Source organism: Thunnus thynnus, chromosome 3, assembly GCF_963924715.1.
Source record: "Thunnus thynnus chromosome 3, fThuThy2.1, whole genome shotgun sequence".
NCBI lineage: Eukaryota > Metazoa > Chordata > Actinopteri > Scombriformes > Scombridae > Thunnus > Thunnus thynnus.
Window position 1 is genome coordinate 20,905,706 of NC_089519.1, and position 17,167 is coordinate 20,922,872.

Genomic DNA, 17,167 nt, shown 5'->3' on the forward strand with positions numbered 1-17,167 from the left:
GGGCTTTGTCACTTGAACGTAACATGTTGTTGTGGGGCATGTGCTGAAAAAACTAATTGGGAGGACACGCTCAATTTTACTGAGCGGTGCCATTATCCTACAGTATGCCATGTAAATGTATATTAAAAAATGTAATTATTTCCGACCTTGTCAAACCCCACCAGACCAAACTCCTTCACTCTTCATTTCTATTTAAGAAGTGATCTTAAAATCTTGATCATGATCATATGGGCGCCATGACAGGGCAACCTCAGCTGTATGTTTTTAATCTTGTTTATACCATAAATTCAGCATTCCTCACTTACTAAAAATCCAGTAAGCCTTTTCTTTTAAGCTGTGATTAATGAATGGCTAAGGCTCTGATTATTAAGTAAAACCATCTCCACACATATTAACTCCCACTGAGCTAATTGGTGACTACTAAGCCTACTACAAACCACAGTGCAACAGCAAAAGAACAAAACTGTCATTGAGGTTTGTCATTTTTGATCGGTTTCCAAGCTTCAAGTAGGAAGGGCTTATCTCATATGATCCTGTGAATAGCAACCTCCTCGAGGAGAATAGAGATATGGACAAATGTGAGAGGTGTGGGAGCATTTTTTTGTAACCGTGATGAACAATAAATGATAAACCTCATCGCTGAAGTATTTTGATTTAGTTTCTGTCTCAATCTATTTGTTAACTTACGTGATATAAAACCAAAGAGTCCACAGTTGGTGGACCTGTGTTCAGGTAAGCATCCCTTTTTTGTTGTTGGCAACTGTAGGCCTTCAGTTTATGTTGTGGCCTGTTAGTAGCTGCACAGCCAGAAAGCTTAGTGATAATTAAATCCCCTAGACCTAACAACAAATCATGTTATCAGTACAGCCTGTGTCGTAACAACACAATAGTAAACACCACTAAGGCTGCTGCAACTAACAGTTATTTTCATTATCAATTAATCTTCTGATTATATATAAATAATGCACAATATATATATATATATATATAGTATAATCGTTTGGTCTATAAAATGTCAGAAAATGGTGAAATGTGTTGATCACTGTTTCCCAAAGCCCAAGGTGACGTGTCTTAAAATGTCTTCTTATATCCCGACCAACAGTCCACAACCAAATGATATTTAGTTTAATATCACAGAAGACTAAAGAAACGAGAAAATAGTCACATTTAAGAAACTGGAACCGAAGAATTTTAGCATTTTGTCTTTAAAAAGGACTCAAAACTACTAATTGATTATCAAAATAGTTGCCAATTAATTTTCTGTCGATTGACTAACTGATAAATTGAGTGATCAGTGCAGGACTATACACCACAGACTCCCTGTCTGCTCTTGCTAATCAGATATGATGATGATGATGAGATGACCACCCATGATCATCTAAGATGGCTGCTAACGTTTTGACACTGTTTGTTTGACATATGTGAACTGAATAGTTATTTGATTTCTGGCAAGGAATTAATGAACATTTTGCATGACATTGGTAGTGTATTTGAATAGACCTACTACCATACAGTTAAACATTGTGAATTGTTTCTATAGTCAAAGATATTTGAAGGATGATTTCAGCCCACTACACAGCAATATCTGAGAAAGCCATGCAAACAACCACCATACTAATACATCTTGGTAAGAAAATCTGCTGCATTAATTTCCACAAAGCATTGGAGGATTTGGAAAGAATTGGAACTGCTACATCATGACGGGTCACAACAGAAATGCAAACAAAGCAACTCTGAATGACGATCCTGAGTATGTGACAATGGACACTCTTAAGGAATTACTGGATCAGCAGAAGAGCTTTTATGAGGGTCTGTTGAAGAGGTAGGAGACTGCATTTCACATTTTCTCTCAAATGATCCTGGTCTCAGCCAACAAAAGAGTGGACTCAATGTTGGGTGAGTTACAAGAACTCAAGGTGAGTCTGAATTACTTTCAAAATGACATTGATGATCTAAAGAAACACTAAAAGGCCCAACAAAGTGAGTCTACGGACATATCCAAGCAGGTTTATGAACTGAAATCAGGACAAGCTGCAAAGGGATAATATGAGCAGATGGATTACCTACAGAATCAATGCAGGAGAAATAATCTTGTGATTAATGGACTTGGACTGGATAAAGCTGATGAAACCTGGGTTGAAATGGAATCCAAAGTACAAGAACTGTTCACCAGAAAAACTTAATCCAGATGCCTCTGTGGAAATTGAGAGAACTCACAGGAATGGAAAGTTCAGAGGTGACATTGACTGATCAATGGTAATCAAGCTGTTGCGTTTTAAGGACAAACAGCTAATCCTGGCCAGGGCGACATCTAACCTCAAGAACACCTCAGTTTACATCAGTGAGGACTTTTCTGAACGAGTGAGGAAGACAAGAGCTGAGCTATTACCCACAATGAGGGAGGAAAAAAGGGAGAAGAGATCATGCTATCATCAGTTACGACCACCTAATTGTGAGGCCAAGGAGCAGTGACTGAGCAAAGAGAAGGCCCCCAATCAACGATATGTTGATGAAATATCTAGATTAATTAACAGTGAAAATATTTATGTACTTACTGCCTTGGAAACACATTTAGACCACTTGATAACAGACATGAGGGTAACCATATCAGGCTATAACATTTTTAGAAATGATAGGAATGTTTTTTTTTTGGGGAGGCGTAGCAATATATATACAAAGCTATATTCCCACCAAGGTTAAACTGAACCTGACGGTTTCTAGTATTAAGGCTCTTTGGTTGGAGGTCCATCTCGCTCACTGTAAACAGATTTTTGTTGGCTGCACCTATAGGCCCCCAAGTGCAAGTGTGCAATATGTTCAAGAATTATGTTCTGTGCTGATGAAGGCAACAGATATCAGTAAAGAAATATTTGTCCTTGGTGACTTTTATATAGATTGGCTGCCGGATTCATGCCCATTGAGAAAAAAGTTGAACAGCACTGCACTCATTTGTAATTTAAACTCAGACAGGGAACAAGTCAACCAGAGTGTATTGCAATTATGTTGGGCAAACAACTGCAGCCTGTATTGACCACATATCTATTAAAAACAGTGAATTATACTCTAAGCAGCATCTGTCCCTCTGGGGTTTAGCAATCATAATATTGTGGCTATAGTAAGAAAAACCATAACTCCTAAGGCTTGGCCTAAAGTACTGTATAAAAGCTCATAAACAATGTTTTGTGAAAATGATTTTGTTGGAGATATAGACAATGTTGAGTGGAACCAAGTGTTGGCATTAAATGAGGTGGAAAAAGCCCTCAAGTTATTTACTGAACAACATGTCCCACTAAGATAATTTACAGTAAGATCTAATAAAGCATCAGTGATTGATGAACTTATGGAGTGTATGCTAAAAAGAGATGTGAAACTGAAAAGAGGCAAATGTACTGTGTAACGAGAAATGAAGTTACAAAGTTAAACAGAAAGAAAGAAAAAGCATATTATCAAAACAAGATTCCGGAGAGGAAGAATGATGGTAACAAACTTTGGAAAACATTGAATGAAATAATGGGTAAAGCCAAGAATAAGGCACCTTCTTTCATATAGGTTACTGGAATTTTCTAAAGCAAAGGACATTAGAAAACCATTTCAATGATCATTTTGCGGACAAAGTTGATGAGTAAAGAAGGGAAATGGGCTTCCCTAGTGGGGGCGGTATGTCATTTCAAATAATAACTGATTCTATCCTGAGAAACAAACAATGAATTTTTGAGTTTCAACCAATAGAAATTGGAAAGGTGGAAAAACTACTTCCTGGGCTAAACCATGATAAACCAGCTGGTATGGATAGTCTGGATGGACAGTTACTTGAAGTTGTTTCGAATATAATTTCATTGCCAATATGTCATATTTTTTGCTTGAGTCTGAAGGAGGGGTGATTCCCCCAGGTTTGGAAATGGGAGAGTTTCTCAGCTGCCAATAGCTGACTCATTAGTATTCTTCCAATTTTGAGCAAGCTAATGGAAAAGTTGTTCTTGAACAGATACTACACTATCTTTCACTCAATAAATTAAACTCTGATTTCCAGCATGCCTATAAGGCAGATCACCATACGTGTACAGCACTGACAGAGATGACTGACAAATGGTTATCTTATACTGACATGAAAATGATGGTTGGAACTGTATTACTTGACTTTAGCGCAGTATTTGATATTGTCGATCATAGGTTGTTATTATTAAAGAAACTAACTGCATATGGGTTTAGTCCAACAGCAATCAATTGGATGAATTGCTACTTATCCAATAGGATGCAATCTGTGTTTTTTAATGGTAGTTTTTCTCCACCTACCTGCTTACAGTGCAGTGTGCCCAAGGGGACTTGCCTTGGGCCACTGCTCTTCTCAATTTACCAATTTACCAATGATATGCCTTATGTTTTGGATAAGTGCAGTGCTACTCTATTTGCAGATGATACAACTATATATTTTGTATCAAATAACATAACTGACTTAAGGAACACACTTCAATCTGAACTCTAATTATTACCTGATGGGATGTGTGAGAATAGACTTGTTTTGAATGCAAAAACCAAGAGTATGATGTTCAGGGCCAAACATGTCACTAATAATGATAATCAGTTGTGTCTATCACTCAGAGGCTCAGATATTGAACAGGTTCAAGAGGCAAATTTGCTTGGTGTCATTCTCGATGGGCCGCTATTATGGGAGAAACATTGAAAAACGTGTAGAGGAATATCACATACCTGCCCCTTGCGTGCTAGTGAAACAGGCACTAGTTTTATCTCACCTTGATTACTGCTCTGCAGTCTGGTTGGGTGCAGCCAAAAAAGATCTGTCTAAGCTCCAGATAGCTCAGAATAAAGCTGCAAGGCTCATACTGCCCTGTCCGTGCGACAGGTGTGAAGCAGAGTACAGAGAGAATGCATGCCAGTCTATCATGGCTCAGAGTAGAGGAGAGGTTGGCATGCAACCTAATGGCTTTCATTAGGAATATCTGTTATAGTAAACAAACAAATTGTCTGTACTCACAAATAAATTATGTGAGAGAGCCGCATAATTACACTACCAGGCAGGCTACTAGGAGTTATCTAGTTAAACCAAAACCCAGAATAGATGCAGTGTGCAGATCTGTAATGTATAGGGCCATCACAATGTGGAACAAGTTACCAATGATGATCACTGAAGCACCCAGTATGGAAAGTTTTAAGAGACTACTAAAAAAAAACATATTAACAATAACCCTAACGTTAATTAACCGACCTGAACAACCACGATGGAATGCAATTTGATGTGTTGTGATTAGTTTTTTTTACTTGACTTTTCCCTCTCTTGAACATGTTTCTATTGAGATTTGTTACATTTGTTATATGTCTTATTATATATGTTATGTTTTTGTTGTGTTTGGACCCCAGGAAGAGAAGCTACTACCTTAGTGGCAGCTAATGGGGATCCACATAAAGAATAAGAATATGATATCTGGCTCTTATGATGATTTTTTTCTATTTACTGAAGGAATATGGGATGCATAAAGACATTTCTTTGCAAATGTGCATTTATACAACCATTATCATAAAACTGAATCTGCATGGATTCAACCATCCATCTGCTCTCAATAACTGTTTAATTCCATCCAGTGTCATTAGAGGCTGGAACCTATCCCAGCATGCACAGGGTGAAAAGCAGGAAAACACATGGGGCAAGACAGCAGCATTTAGATTAGTACAGCACCATTGCCTTCTTATCCTCATTGTCAGTCAAAACATTGGAGAAGTTTGTAAAATACTGTATTGTAACTTAAAGTAAGTTACTTGTTGCTTTATTCCCCCCTACTTGACAAAACAGCAGGCTTGTGGCCAGGATGTCATAGAACGACCATACATTCACTCCAAACAGCTCACGCAGCATTATTACACTGTGCTACCTATTTCCTTTTATGTTATATTGACATCCAAACCCCTACTGATGTGAGGTTTGCCTGTACTGTATATTTGTTATTCTTCAATTTATATGCAAATCCATTAAAAAACATATTCCACAAAAGCCCACCTTACTGGTGACATTTTGGTTTCCACAGTAACCTGTCTTTGAGCAATAATTAGACAAAACATCCCTGTGTCTGTGCATATCTCCCTCTAACATACTGGGTGACAACATCACCATGACAACAGGACAAGGTGGCACTCGAAAAGCTCAGAAAATTGCTCTGGACACACAGAGGTTTTCCCTCAGCTGCTCAAGTATTTCTTATGCAAATGGATCCATGTGAATGTGGTGTCATTGTGGGAATACTGATAAAACACATACATATTAAGACAGTGGTTCTCTATTACAGAAGTGAATATTTTTTAAAGACATAACAGCTTTTTTCTTTTCTCACCTTGTGCTGATGCTGTGATGTGAAGGTGCTACAAAGGAGGCAGCTGCCATGTCTTGTTTCTTGTAAGGTAAAGAGCTCCCTGAGGGCAGAGATGACAAGTCCGCCATTAAAGGATGTAATCCGATAGAGCAATAACAACCACAAAAAGACAATATATGATCTTTTACAAAAAACAGCATTCTCAGTTGTCTAAATGCCATTGAGCAAGTCTTTACTTTACTTTTTTTGTTTTCCATGTCTGAGTTTTTAACCTTCTCTGTCCTCTTTCAGTTTCGTGTCTCTGAATTATTTTTCTTAAAGCTGTTTGCTGCAGCAAAGACAGTTTTTGCAGACAGTGTTACGAGAACAAAGATCAGTGCTTTTCAGAAACATTAGCTTCGACAAACTAAAGATATCACTTAGCAGCAATCGTGGATAACTGTGTTCCTAATTTCCTTCTTAGGTTCTGACCTCAAACACACACACACACACACAAACTCCTCACCTGTCTCTCTTTCCACAGTTTATTTATTTTATATGCTCACAGGAATTTCCCGGCATGACCAAGGAAAGATGTAAATAATTGATTGCTTGAGTGGATTTTCTTGCTGGGGTGTGGAAAGGCTTCTCAAAGTAGAGCATTACTGTGTCTCATGCATACTGTTTTTCCAGCCAGCTCTAATACACATATGCACTTGTTCTATTGACATCAAGTCATTGCTGTTTCAGACAATGTTTTGTATTGCCAAATGAAAACATCCATACTGAAAATGAAGGACAAAAATTAGTCTTCTTTTTTATTAAAACTCCTCAGTTGTATAAGCAGTAGCAGATTTAGGTCAAAAAACAGTATACTTGTCAGCATTTTCTGCCTTTTCTCAGCAGGTCTGTTGTTGGAGCACGATTTTATAGCTCATTTGTTGTGTCTTCAATGAACAAAACGATTCAGCCGTGCGGACAGAGGGGCTTACAAAACTCCTTTAGTTTACGATTTTTTTATTCTCAAACTCATTCACTTTTTTCATTTGATGAATCAAATGAACTGCTCATCAGTCAATTTTCTACTGTTGCTCCGTCTCAAAAGAGTCAAGTTATCTAACGCATGGTTCAACACCCACGCTACAAATGAACCAGGAGAAACTGACAAAATAAGCATCCCAAGTATGTAAAAGCATTCTCTTTTTATATGCATACCATACTGTATGCACTAAAGTAGTGTTAATTAAATTGAGGCCACTTAACATGTACTAATGTATTAAAGTTGTACTTGAGTATATTGAAACTATACTTTTATGTGTTTTGGGATACGTTTGGCTACTAAATTAGTATAGTATAAATATATAGTTATCACAGTGTGTTTTTGCTGTGCTTAAAAGTGTATTAATAATTCACTATTATTGTTTCCTGAATTTATACATATTAGTATAAAAGGGGAAGGAGTTTAAAGGCTCCATTTACATTTAACATCACATCCTTTTACTCAGTAGAACTTTTTTCCCCTCAGTAGTCCATCTGGGTGAAAACCAGATATTACGAACAGAATGAGAAGATCTTTGTTAGGTATTGAACTAACAAGAAATTCCCAAGACACCTCACTGATGAAGTGTTTGATCTCAACATCAAAAAGACCCAGAAAATTCATCCACACAAAGTGGCCTTCAGCTGTTCATTCTGATCATTTCCAATGGTGGGACCTGAACCCAGAAGACCAGGGTAAAAACCACAAGTCCTGATGACTGAACCATAAGGGACTAGAGTGATTAGGTATCTTGGTCGCCAAAAGTCAGTCAACCAAAATGACAAGTTTTTTTTGATTGTTTGTTTGTTTTTATCTGGCATTTTCCTATCAGGTCATTTTAAAAGTTTTTGAATAAGTGACCAATGCTGTTGATTTTCCCCTCCATTCCACTCTCTCTGTGACAATCAGACACATTCAACAACAAGGACTCATTGCTTTAGTTGCAAACATACATTAAGCCAATGTCAAGTTGACAAATCAATTGGACAAAGTGATGTGTACTTTTGGACTGCTGTTAAGTATCTTTAATCTTCTCTCTCACATGTACACAAAAACACTGAATCATCGCAGGTTGCTTCCATTTTTCTGTTTCGGTGAAAAATAATACTTCATTCCTGATTTGCAATGTTGGGTATGCTGCCAGCAGTAATATACAACCGTGTTCTCTGAGAAATCATGGAGGCTATTGTTTTACCAGCACTAAACTGACCACTCACCTCTTACTCATGACAGCCAAAATGGTTGAAAACGAAGCTTCATCATCCTCTGCAAGCTGTTTGTAAGACAAATACAACTTTCTACAGTATGTGTTAAGTGATGTTTGGGTGTATAATAGGTTTTGTGTGGGGGTTTTCTTTGGTTTTTCCACCTTTGTTAAGGAAATGTCCTCCTGATCTTTGTCCCCTTTTCTTCGTCTCTCTGAAGTCACGGATATGCCAACGGACTTTTTTACATGGCTTCCCCCAGTTGTTGTAAATCATCCTTGAACTTTCACAGTTCTTGGTTAAAATGGAGGATATTCAGCATAGTAACATTTACCTTTCTCTCCTTCAGCTTTACACTGTCCTTTTTGGTTTTATTTTATTTTATGCCTTTTGCTGGGGGTTTTGTCCTAACCGTACTTTTTGTATCTATCTATCTATCTATCTATCTATCTATCTATCTATCTATCTATCTATCTATCTATCTATCTATCTTTTACTGGAGCAAACTGAACAGGTTTGGTTAGCAGTTTTTTTGTACTGGTGAAAAGTATTTTCCCCAGGATAAAGGAAATGCATCTATCACATAGTGTGCTGTTTTTCCAGTAATATTTCAAACACGTCATCTCTTGCTGTTTCTCCAATACAGTGATCAAGAGTTCTGCCATTCAGTGTTGCTGCAGCATAATCTATCTGCATTTGTATATAACTGTATTGTTGACTGAAGAGAGAAAAATACATCAAGGTAGGGGATTTATCTTTCTGAATAATCTCCCTCTTGCTTTATAGCGATGGAAGCAAAAAAAAAAAACAAGAACCAAAAAAAAAACATAAAGCTTTACCTTGTTCCCACTGGTGTTATGTAGAGGAGATACTGTTTATAATTTCTGAGCCTTTCCGCATAAGAACATCAAGAATGAGGGATTCAAGGAATTTTCCATTTTTGCTGCTCATTAACGAATACATTTTACAATCTCACGTAACAAAATGCATCTTGCTCCAAAGACATTTATTGTTCTCATATAGTAATAGCACCGCAGTATTATTTTGCAAGGGAAGCACAGTGGCCCTCTGGTTAGCAGTTAAACTGTCTGGAGTTTCAGTATAAACCAGTGGGACTGCACTCTGAGCAAAGCATTTGCTTTGAGACCTCCCTGGAGATCTGTTTATAAATGGATAAGAGTCACTGAATAGGACTTGGTAACAAGTGTATATTTCAGATCCTATGACAGAACACACACCATAAAACAGCCAGCACTCAAGGTTGTGTAGCTGGTTGGCTGTCTGCTTGCATAGTCTTTGTCCTTCAGTTTTTATTTGCCTCTGACTTTATTAGGCAGTGCAGCAAAAACCTAAGCAATACAAGCATCGAATGAAATGCTTGACATTTAATCAGTTATAGGAGTGTAAGTGATGTGTTTTCAGTGGTAAATCTAATGAAAATGTGCTTGGCTTTGGCTCAGTTTCAGTCATGGATATGTTGCATCTTATTATCGATCTCATGCTTTAAATGTATCATTCCATCAAATGCAGACTTCAACTCTTCTTTAACATGAGTAACCCTAATGGCAGTATATTCCTCTTTTCAAACAGCATAAAGGCAAATGAGATCGATAAAAAATAAACATGTTAAATGCTGAAGAATATGAGAATCATTAATTTTATGGTGATTTGCAAATGTGTTTTAAGAGGTATTTTTTAAAGGTGACCCTGATTTTTTAAACTAAACCCTATATAAACCTGCCAAAGAAAAGGAAAAGAAACATATTTATGACACGTAGACACACACTTGCAGAAATTGTTCATCGACTTGTTAAAGCCTTTCACAAAGTAAGTGCTTCTTCTTAATGGTTTTGAGGTGGCTCAGTAAGCCTGAGATTCATTGTGTGAGCCAAATGACTTCTATAAATCAAGATTGTGAGGTCATGTAGCTAATCTTCTCCCCATATTGTTGCAGATGCTCCGCCAAAGACAAATGATGACCAGTGCAACATCATCAATTGAGGGTAGCTGTCTCCCAGAGGGTCCTTGTTGTCTTGAACTACTGCCAGACTGGCAAGTTGGCAACACCTAGTGAATGCATCTGCCTCTCATCATTTCAGCCACACAGGAGCCCTGAGTAAAGACAATTGTGATTGATGCTTACGGGGACTGTCAAAGGAAGCTTTTATTGCCAGTTCATGTTTAGAGTTACCCACTAGAAGGTAGGCGGACAAGCATACTGTCATGCTGATAATTCTAGAGGTTTTGTAGTAAGTAATCATGTGCTTAAAAATCAACTTTTCATTTGTCAAGTTTGCAACTGTCTTCTAGAAATAATTGTATTCCTTAAAAATCTATATATGTGAATACACTTCTAGCCTGCAGTGGAAAATGGACTGCTGAGTTGAACACAGTCAAGCTTGTTCACGACAACTACTGTTACAGAAATACCCTGTATAAAAAGTTTTAAAATTAGATTTTTTTTTCTTCCTGTCAAGTGCCATTCTCAATTTCATTTTAAAAGTAAACATGATTTTTGGTTTGCATTATCTCCTCCGTGGCCCACCTGCAGCGAGGGGAGCAGTGCATATACAGTGCAATCATGTAATACAATCATCTTCTCAGTGGGGGGGCTTTTCACCCTCTGTTGAATCACAGTATTGCTGCACACATGGTTGCACCATTAATTTAAGTCTATTCCACTGCAATGAAATAATGCTCTGGGTAAAGCTGTAATGTGTAAGGAATAGTGCTTCAAAAAAATGTTTAGCAACAATTGTGATCTATTTATTGTTGCCAGCAAAAAAGGATTCTCTAATTACATGATGGACCAAAACAGAGACAAACAATCAGCCTATTTGTAGAAGAAGCAAAACAATTGTTAATGTATAGATTATTTTAATGTAAAGTGTAGTATATTGTTATAAGAAAAACTCAAACAAATTTCACAGTTATATGGAATCAGGTTTAATAACATGAAATAACTATTGCCAGTAATGTTATGATGAATGGTATACAAAATCTGCACTGAAGGCGGGTCGTGCATTGCAGGACACAAATTGCAATAAGAAGCAGATGTTTAGTGACATCAGTAAACATGTGTATTTTTCATTTCAACACACTGAAACTTGCATTCACATACACAACACTGAGAGCAATTTATCATTAGCATATATAAATCAACACTATCTTACACTGAAACTTTAGCAATGTAGTGTTACACATATATTTAGAGTTTTATTTATATTTAGTTGAGGCATATTTGTAGCCTATGATTTCCTTATGTAAGTAAAATGGACAAATGCTTGTGTTCTGCTGTGTATTGATTAAATGGAGACAATTCTGTCTTTCCTCCTATTTTAAGGCTTCCACAATGAAAATTAGCTGTATTTCCTGGACAAAAGCCAGAGAGGTAATTACAACCCCCTCCCCTTAAGGCCTTGTTGGTACATTTACTGAAAGTACTGTAGGATGAATTTTAAGTCTGAGAAGTGAAAAAAAACTCTCTGTGGAAATAAATCTGTGCCTAGAAACGCCCAACATTTGCTAAGGCTTATTTCTATTTTGAATATACTGTCGCATCCTCCAAACACATACGCAGGAAGTATGAATAATTGATGCCTCTTTGTCTTTTACTGTCCCTTTTTCCTTCAGTCCTTCATTCATTGTGCTCTGCAATCTTCTCTAGTTACCAACAGCTTTGAGGAACCAAGTTAGTCTGTACTATGGTTGTTCTTGCCTTTCTCAAGAAAGGTCATTAACATTTTCAAGTACAAAGTGCATCTCATCTTCTTCTGTGGGCTCTAAGGGTCTCCAGTTCTTTGGAGGGGTTTTCTGTCTGTGAAAGATCCTGTATGACATCATCATGCAGCTTTTCAGGGAACTGGAGCAATGACAAAACATGAATCATTCATGCTACAGCAGCTCTGCATGTGTGTTTGAATCGGCGGCTTCATAAAAACATGTGTTTGTACTGTATGTAATGTGATGATGAGACTTGCAGTGAAAGTGATGATTAAATTTAAATTTATAGACTTCAATGACCTTTCACACCACTGTGTTTCTTACACTGATGCCCTCTTATCTGTTTAGAGGACCACAACTCCTAATGTTACTTTCTACAGGGATCCCGCTCCTGAGCAGGTTGTTGCTGAAGAGAAAAAAATCATTAAACATTGATAACAACATGGAAGACAAACAGATCTTACAGAATATACACACACATATGAATGCTAGGGTGAACATCCAAAACAGAGACAATAATGTAAACAAACTGATCATCATGACTGCAGATGTATGACAGTGAAACCCAGTGCAGAGACCCTGTTTCAGTCATTATAAAAAAGTATTGGTGATGTACAATAAAAACAAATGCTGCAGGCTGTTGAACAGAATAGAGCTATTTCACTTTAAATAAATACTATATACTATATACAGTATTTGCCAACAGGGTGTTTAATCAAATCATTCTTTAGCCTTCTAATTATCATCATGCAGACCTGACTGGTCACACTCTTTTTATTATTGACTGGTGCAATAAGCCTGTTGTGTTTTCATAACATTGTCCAAAATTATTGATTCTTATGCTTTTATGAATGTACTTATTGATTTTCATAATTATGTTTGTGTTTTTATCTGGTCGCTATGTCTCTGTAAAGCACTTTGTTCACTTGATGTGACCATTTGTATGCAATATCACAACAGAAAGAACATAAAGAATTCGTTACTAAGCTTATTTTTTACATTAATGAATACATGAATTTTATTTGATAAGACTGGTAGAAAATTATACATAATAATGCATGTATTTTGCTTTAAAGGGGATATTTTTTCATTCATAGGGCGCTTACAGATGTGCTGAAGTGAAACAGAAATGCTAAAGAGAGCTGGGAACCTCCCTTGAAGGTTGTTTACTGGTACAGAACTTACAAAGGAACCTGTACTGCAGTGCCACTAATTGACAACCCTTCAGCTCATTTGGCTCGAAGATAAGACATGCCTGAATATACTGTATGAAGGTCGCTTTCAGATTTATAAGTTAAACCCTGCTCACCTCATGAAATGCTTTGGTTTATACTACCTGTCTGTAAAATTATTTTCTGAATTGCTACCAGAACGTTCCTATCCTGTCTTGAAATTCACAATATATTCTTGTATAAATTGGCATAACTGGGTTCTCTGAGGGTTATGTTTGGGATTGAAGCTTTGGTTTCACAAACACGCAGACAGACAAAATGACAGGCAGACGCTTTTTCATTCTCACATTAAATCCCATTGTAATGTGCGCATCACTGTGAGATGCCACACAAGCTTATCTAGTCAGCACACTCCTAACAACCTTGGATGCTAACAAAGCAAGCCGCTGGGCTACGGGGAAATGGCAACATGATCACAAATATGCCACCTCCTTCCTGAGTGCATAATAATCCACAGTGAGTTTCACAAACATAACTGCTTTTTTACTGGAGTAGAAACTGTCCCTTCAAGCATTTTATTGGATTGGCGGAGAGGCACAGTAAAGTAAGTTAAAAAAAAGATCTAACATTATTATATGCTTATATTTCAGCCCTCAAAATTATGAATATATGCACATTCACACATTATACAACCATGCCCTTGAGCATGCTGACCCTCAGCAGATGAGTATTTCAGCAGCAACATGAGAGGTAAAAAACATATTACATAGATAATGTAGTGTTTGCCATGATGTTATTGTCAACAGCCAAAGAGTGATGTAAGCAGTGAAGGAAGGTAATGGTGTATTGTTGCAGTAAATATTCGACTCATTCATGATCCATGGACCTCGGAACATTTACTACAAAATAATTTCACACACTCTCCAAAGGATTAAAGATAGCCATTAAATCCTACCCAATAATATATCATGTCTGACAGGAGTCTAAATGATTAATTTCATCTCATGTATTAAATCATGAACAATCTTTAATTCATGACCCGGGATGCTACAGAGGCTAACAGCAAAAAATAGAACACATTATGTTTAACTACTAAGGAATACTTCTCCTTGTCACGTATCAAAGGAGCTGCAAGAAAACCAACCAATGTGTGGGAAGGTTTCCAAACCAGCAGATCAGGCCCTGATCGGGTTAACAAGGCAACAAGCTTAGACGTCATTTCCAATAAGATGTTTAACTCCAAAAGAATTCTCCTATTTTTAGTCTCCCTGATTGAAATCGCTAAAGTAATTGTGAGCGTATCCTCACAAAAATCATCATGTAAAGTGGGGTGCTCATTTAAATGTAATCATTCTCAATCTTGTGCTCCGCATTTGAAAGGCAATCTGACACAACCCGTTTTTAGATAGCATATCTGATTGTCACATTGAACAAGATTTTTCTCCCCCTCTCAAATCTATTTAGATAGAGGGTGAACAGTTTGAATAATACCCCCACACCAAGTGAGTACATTTGTGTTGATGTGAGGATAATGATAACGAGCACGATGAAGAGAATGGAGTCAAAAGAAATGATATGGTGATTGCTACTTTGATTATATCGCACTGGATGAAAAGATGCCAGAACAAGTTAGCAATAATGAAGACAAGTCTCTTCCAGGACTACAGTCAACAGAAGGAAAACTTGTCTTGGCTCATAAAACTATCAAAAGGCAAATCCTGGTCCGGATTTACTGAACGGCCTTTATGGTACAGACAGAGAATATGAGTTTAGCTGGGATACCCTAAAATGGACATACAGTCTGTGAAGTGCTATGATACTCATGACTGGTTGTGACAGTGCATTTTGATGATCTTTTTTTCTTATTCTTATTTTTCTTATTGTCAGCAAATCTCATGTACAGAGCCAAAACAACAATGAAGTGATCCTACTTACAAGTATTGTGTGTGTATCCAAAGCCTGATATATCTTATTCCTCTGTGCCGTAGACCTCCATCCAAAAACTACTGTTTACAGAGCTTTGCTAGCTCTTGACTTTGTACTGAAGTTCTCTGAGAAATGAATAATGTAGCACAAAGTCAATATGTAGCACAATGACTTAGCAAAGCTCTGTAAACGGAATTGTGCTCCTGTGCATGCACTGTGGTGTCTGCCTTACACAAAACTACTCTTCTAAGACTGAAAATGTGATCGTTGTTATTAGTCTTTGGAGCTAAACAAACTACCATAACTGTAGTCTTTGGGGCAAAGGAACATGTCACCCAGTTCAACGGTGTGACTCATTGACGTGTTCCAATAGTTTTTGGACAACAACAGGGGTTTATGGCACAGAGGAATAAGACATGTCAGGCTTTGGATACACACACAATACTTGCAAGTAGGATGAGTTCATTGTTGGTTTGGCTCTGCACAGGAGATTTGTTGACAATAAGAAAAATATTTTAAAAATTTCCAGCCATATCATTTAATTTGATCTCAAATTTAAGAACACATAGATTTCTCAGACGAGATTAATTCTTCTTGTAACAATTGTGACATTGTGTGTTTGCAGCAACATTGAAAAGTGAGGTGTTCTTCCTTTTTAAGGCGGCATGAAGGATCCCGCATTGTAAAATATATCTTTGAGCTGCCTTTGTAAGATAATTGTACTGCTTAAGTAACTGGTTAAGTCGTAATGCATAAAAAATGCTTATAGCTTTTACTTTTTAAATAAATGTTATTTAAATGCTACAATTATGTGACCTACCTTTAAATGGTTTTCTCATTATTACTAGTAGAGACAATGTTTTTGACACTCTTCTGACCCGGCTTACAGAGTCAAAAAGGTGGCTGCAAAGCTCATTCAGACTTACTCTGTCCATGCTCATTCATGACTCTGGCATTTGAAAATGAAATGGCTCTTGACTGCTGTTCTGTTCACAACAGATGTGAATGACCCTCATGTCACAAAAGAGGGATTAATAAAACAAAAAAGGAAAAACAAGGCTATTCTCCTCATGAGAATATTAACTTCTGCAGCTCCATCCCCTCTTTCCTGTTCACTGCATTCTCATGTGTTTGACTCACAGGATAAAGCTTGGGGTTTAGTGAGCCAAGAGACTACAAAATTTTATTATTCTGTCCCAAAGTACAGTGGGCTGGGTGTAGTGACCTCATTATGTTAAGAGAGCAGTAGAACCCAGTCCAGGGACATTTTCTGATTGCAGTCCCTGGAGTGCCTGGCCTCTGGGTGGAGGGGAGGGCCCAGCTGGACACTGAGGTGCAATGTGAATTTGTGTTTTAAACAGATGGGGTTTTATGTAAGCCAAGCGTATGGATAAGACTTGTTATTTGGGCATATGTGTATACATACACATATAGCATAGTGCATACACACTGGATGAGCAGCTGTATGTTAAAATCCCACAGGAAATCTTGGTGTGGAGTTGTGTGAGCTTGTCATCATGTACTGCTTTATAGTGCTTGCCTTGATCTAAATATAATAAAGTAGTTGACAACTCCTCAAACTCAAAGATAGGTTTATTCCCAGTGTAGCCTTGCTCCAGATGGATCAAGCCAATGAACCAGTTAGTAAAAGGCTAGGATATGCTGTGAGACAACTCTACAGTAACTCCATAGTCACGGTCCCCTATCTGACTTGATAATGTGTTGTACTGGGTTGCTGCCATGCACTTAAAACACAAGCAGATGGGAGACAATGGGCTGCTGTTCCTGCATGGTCTTTTCTTC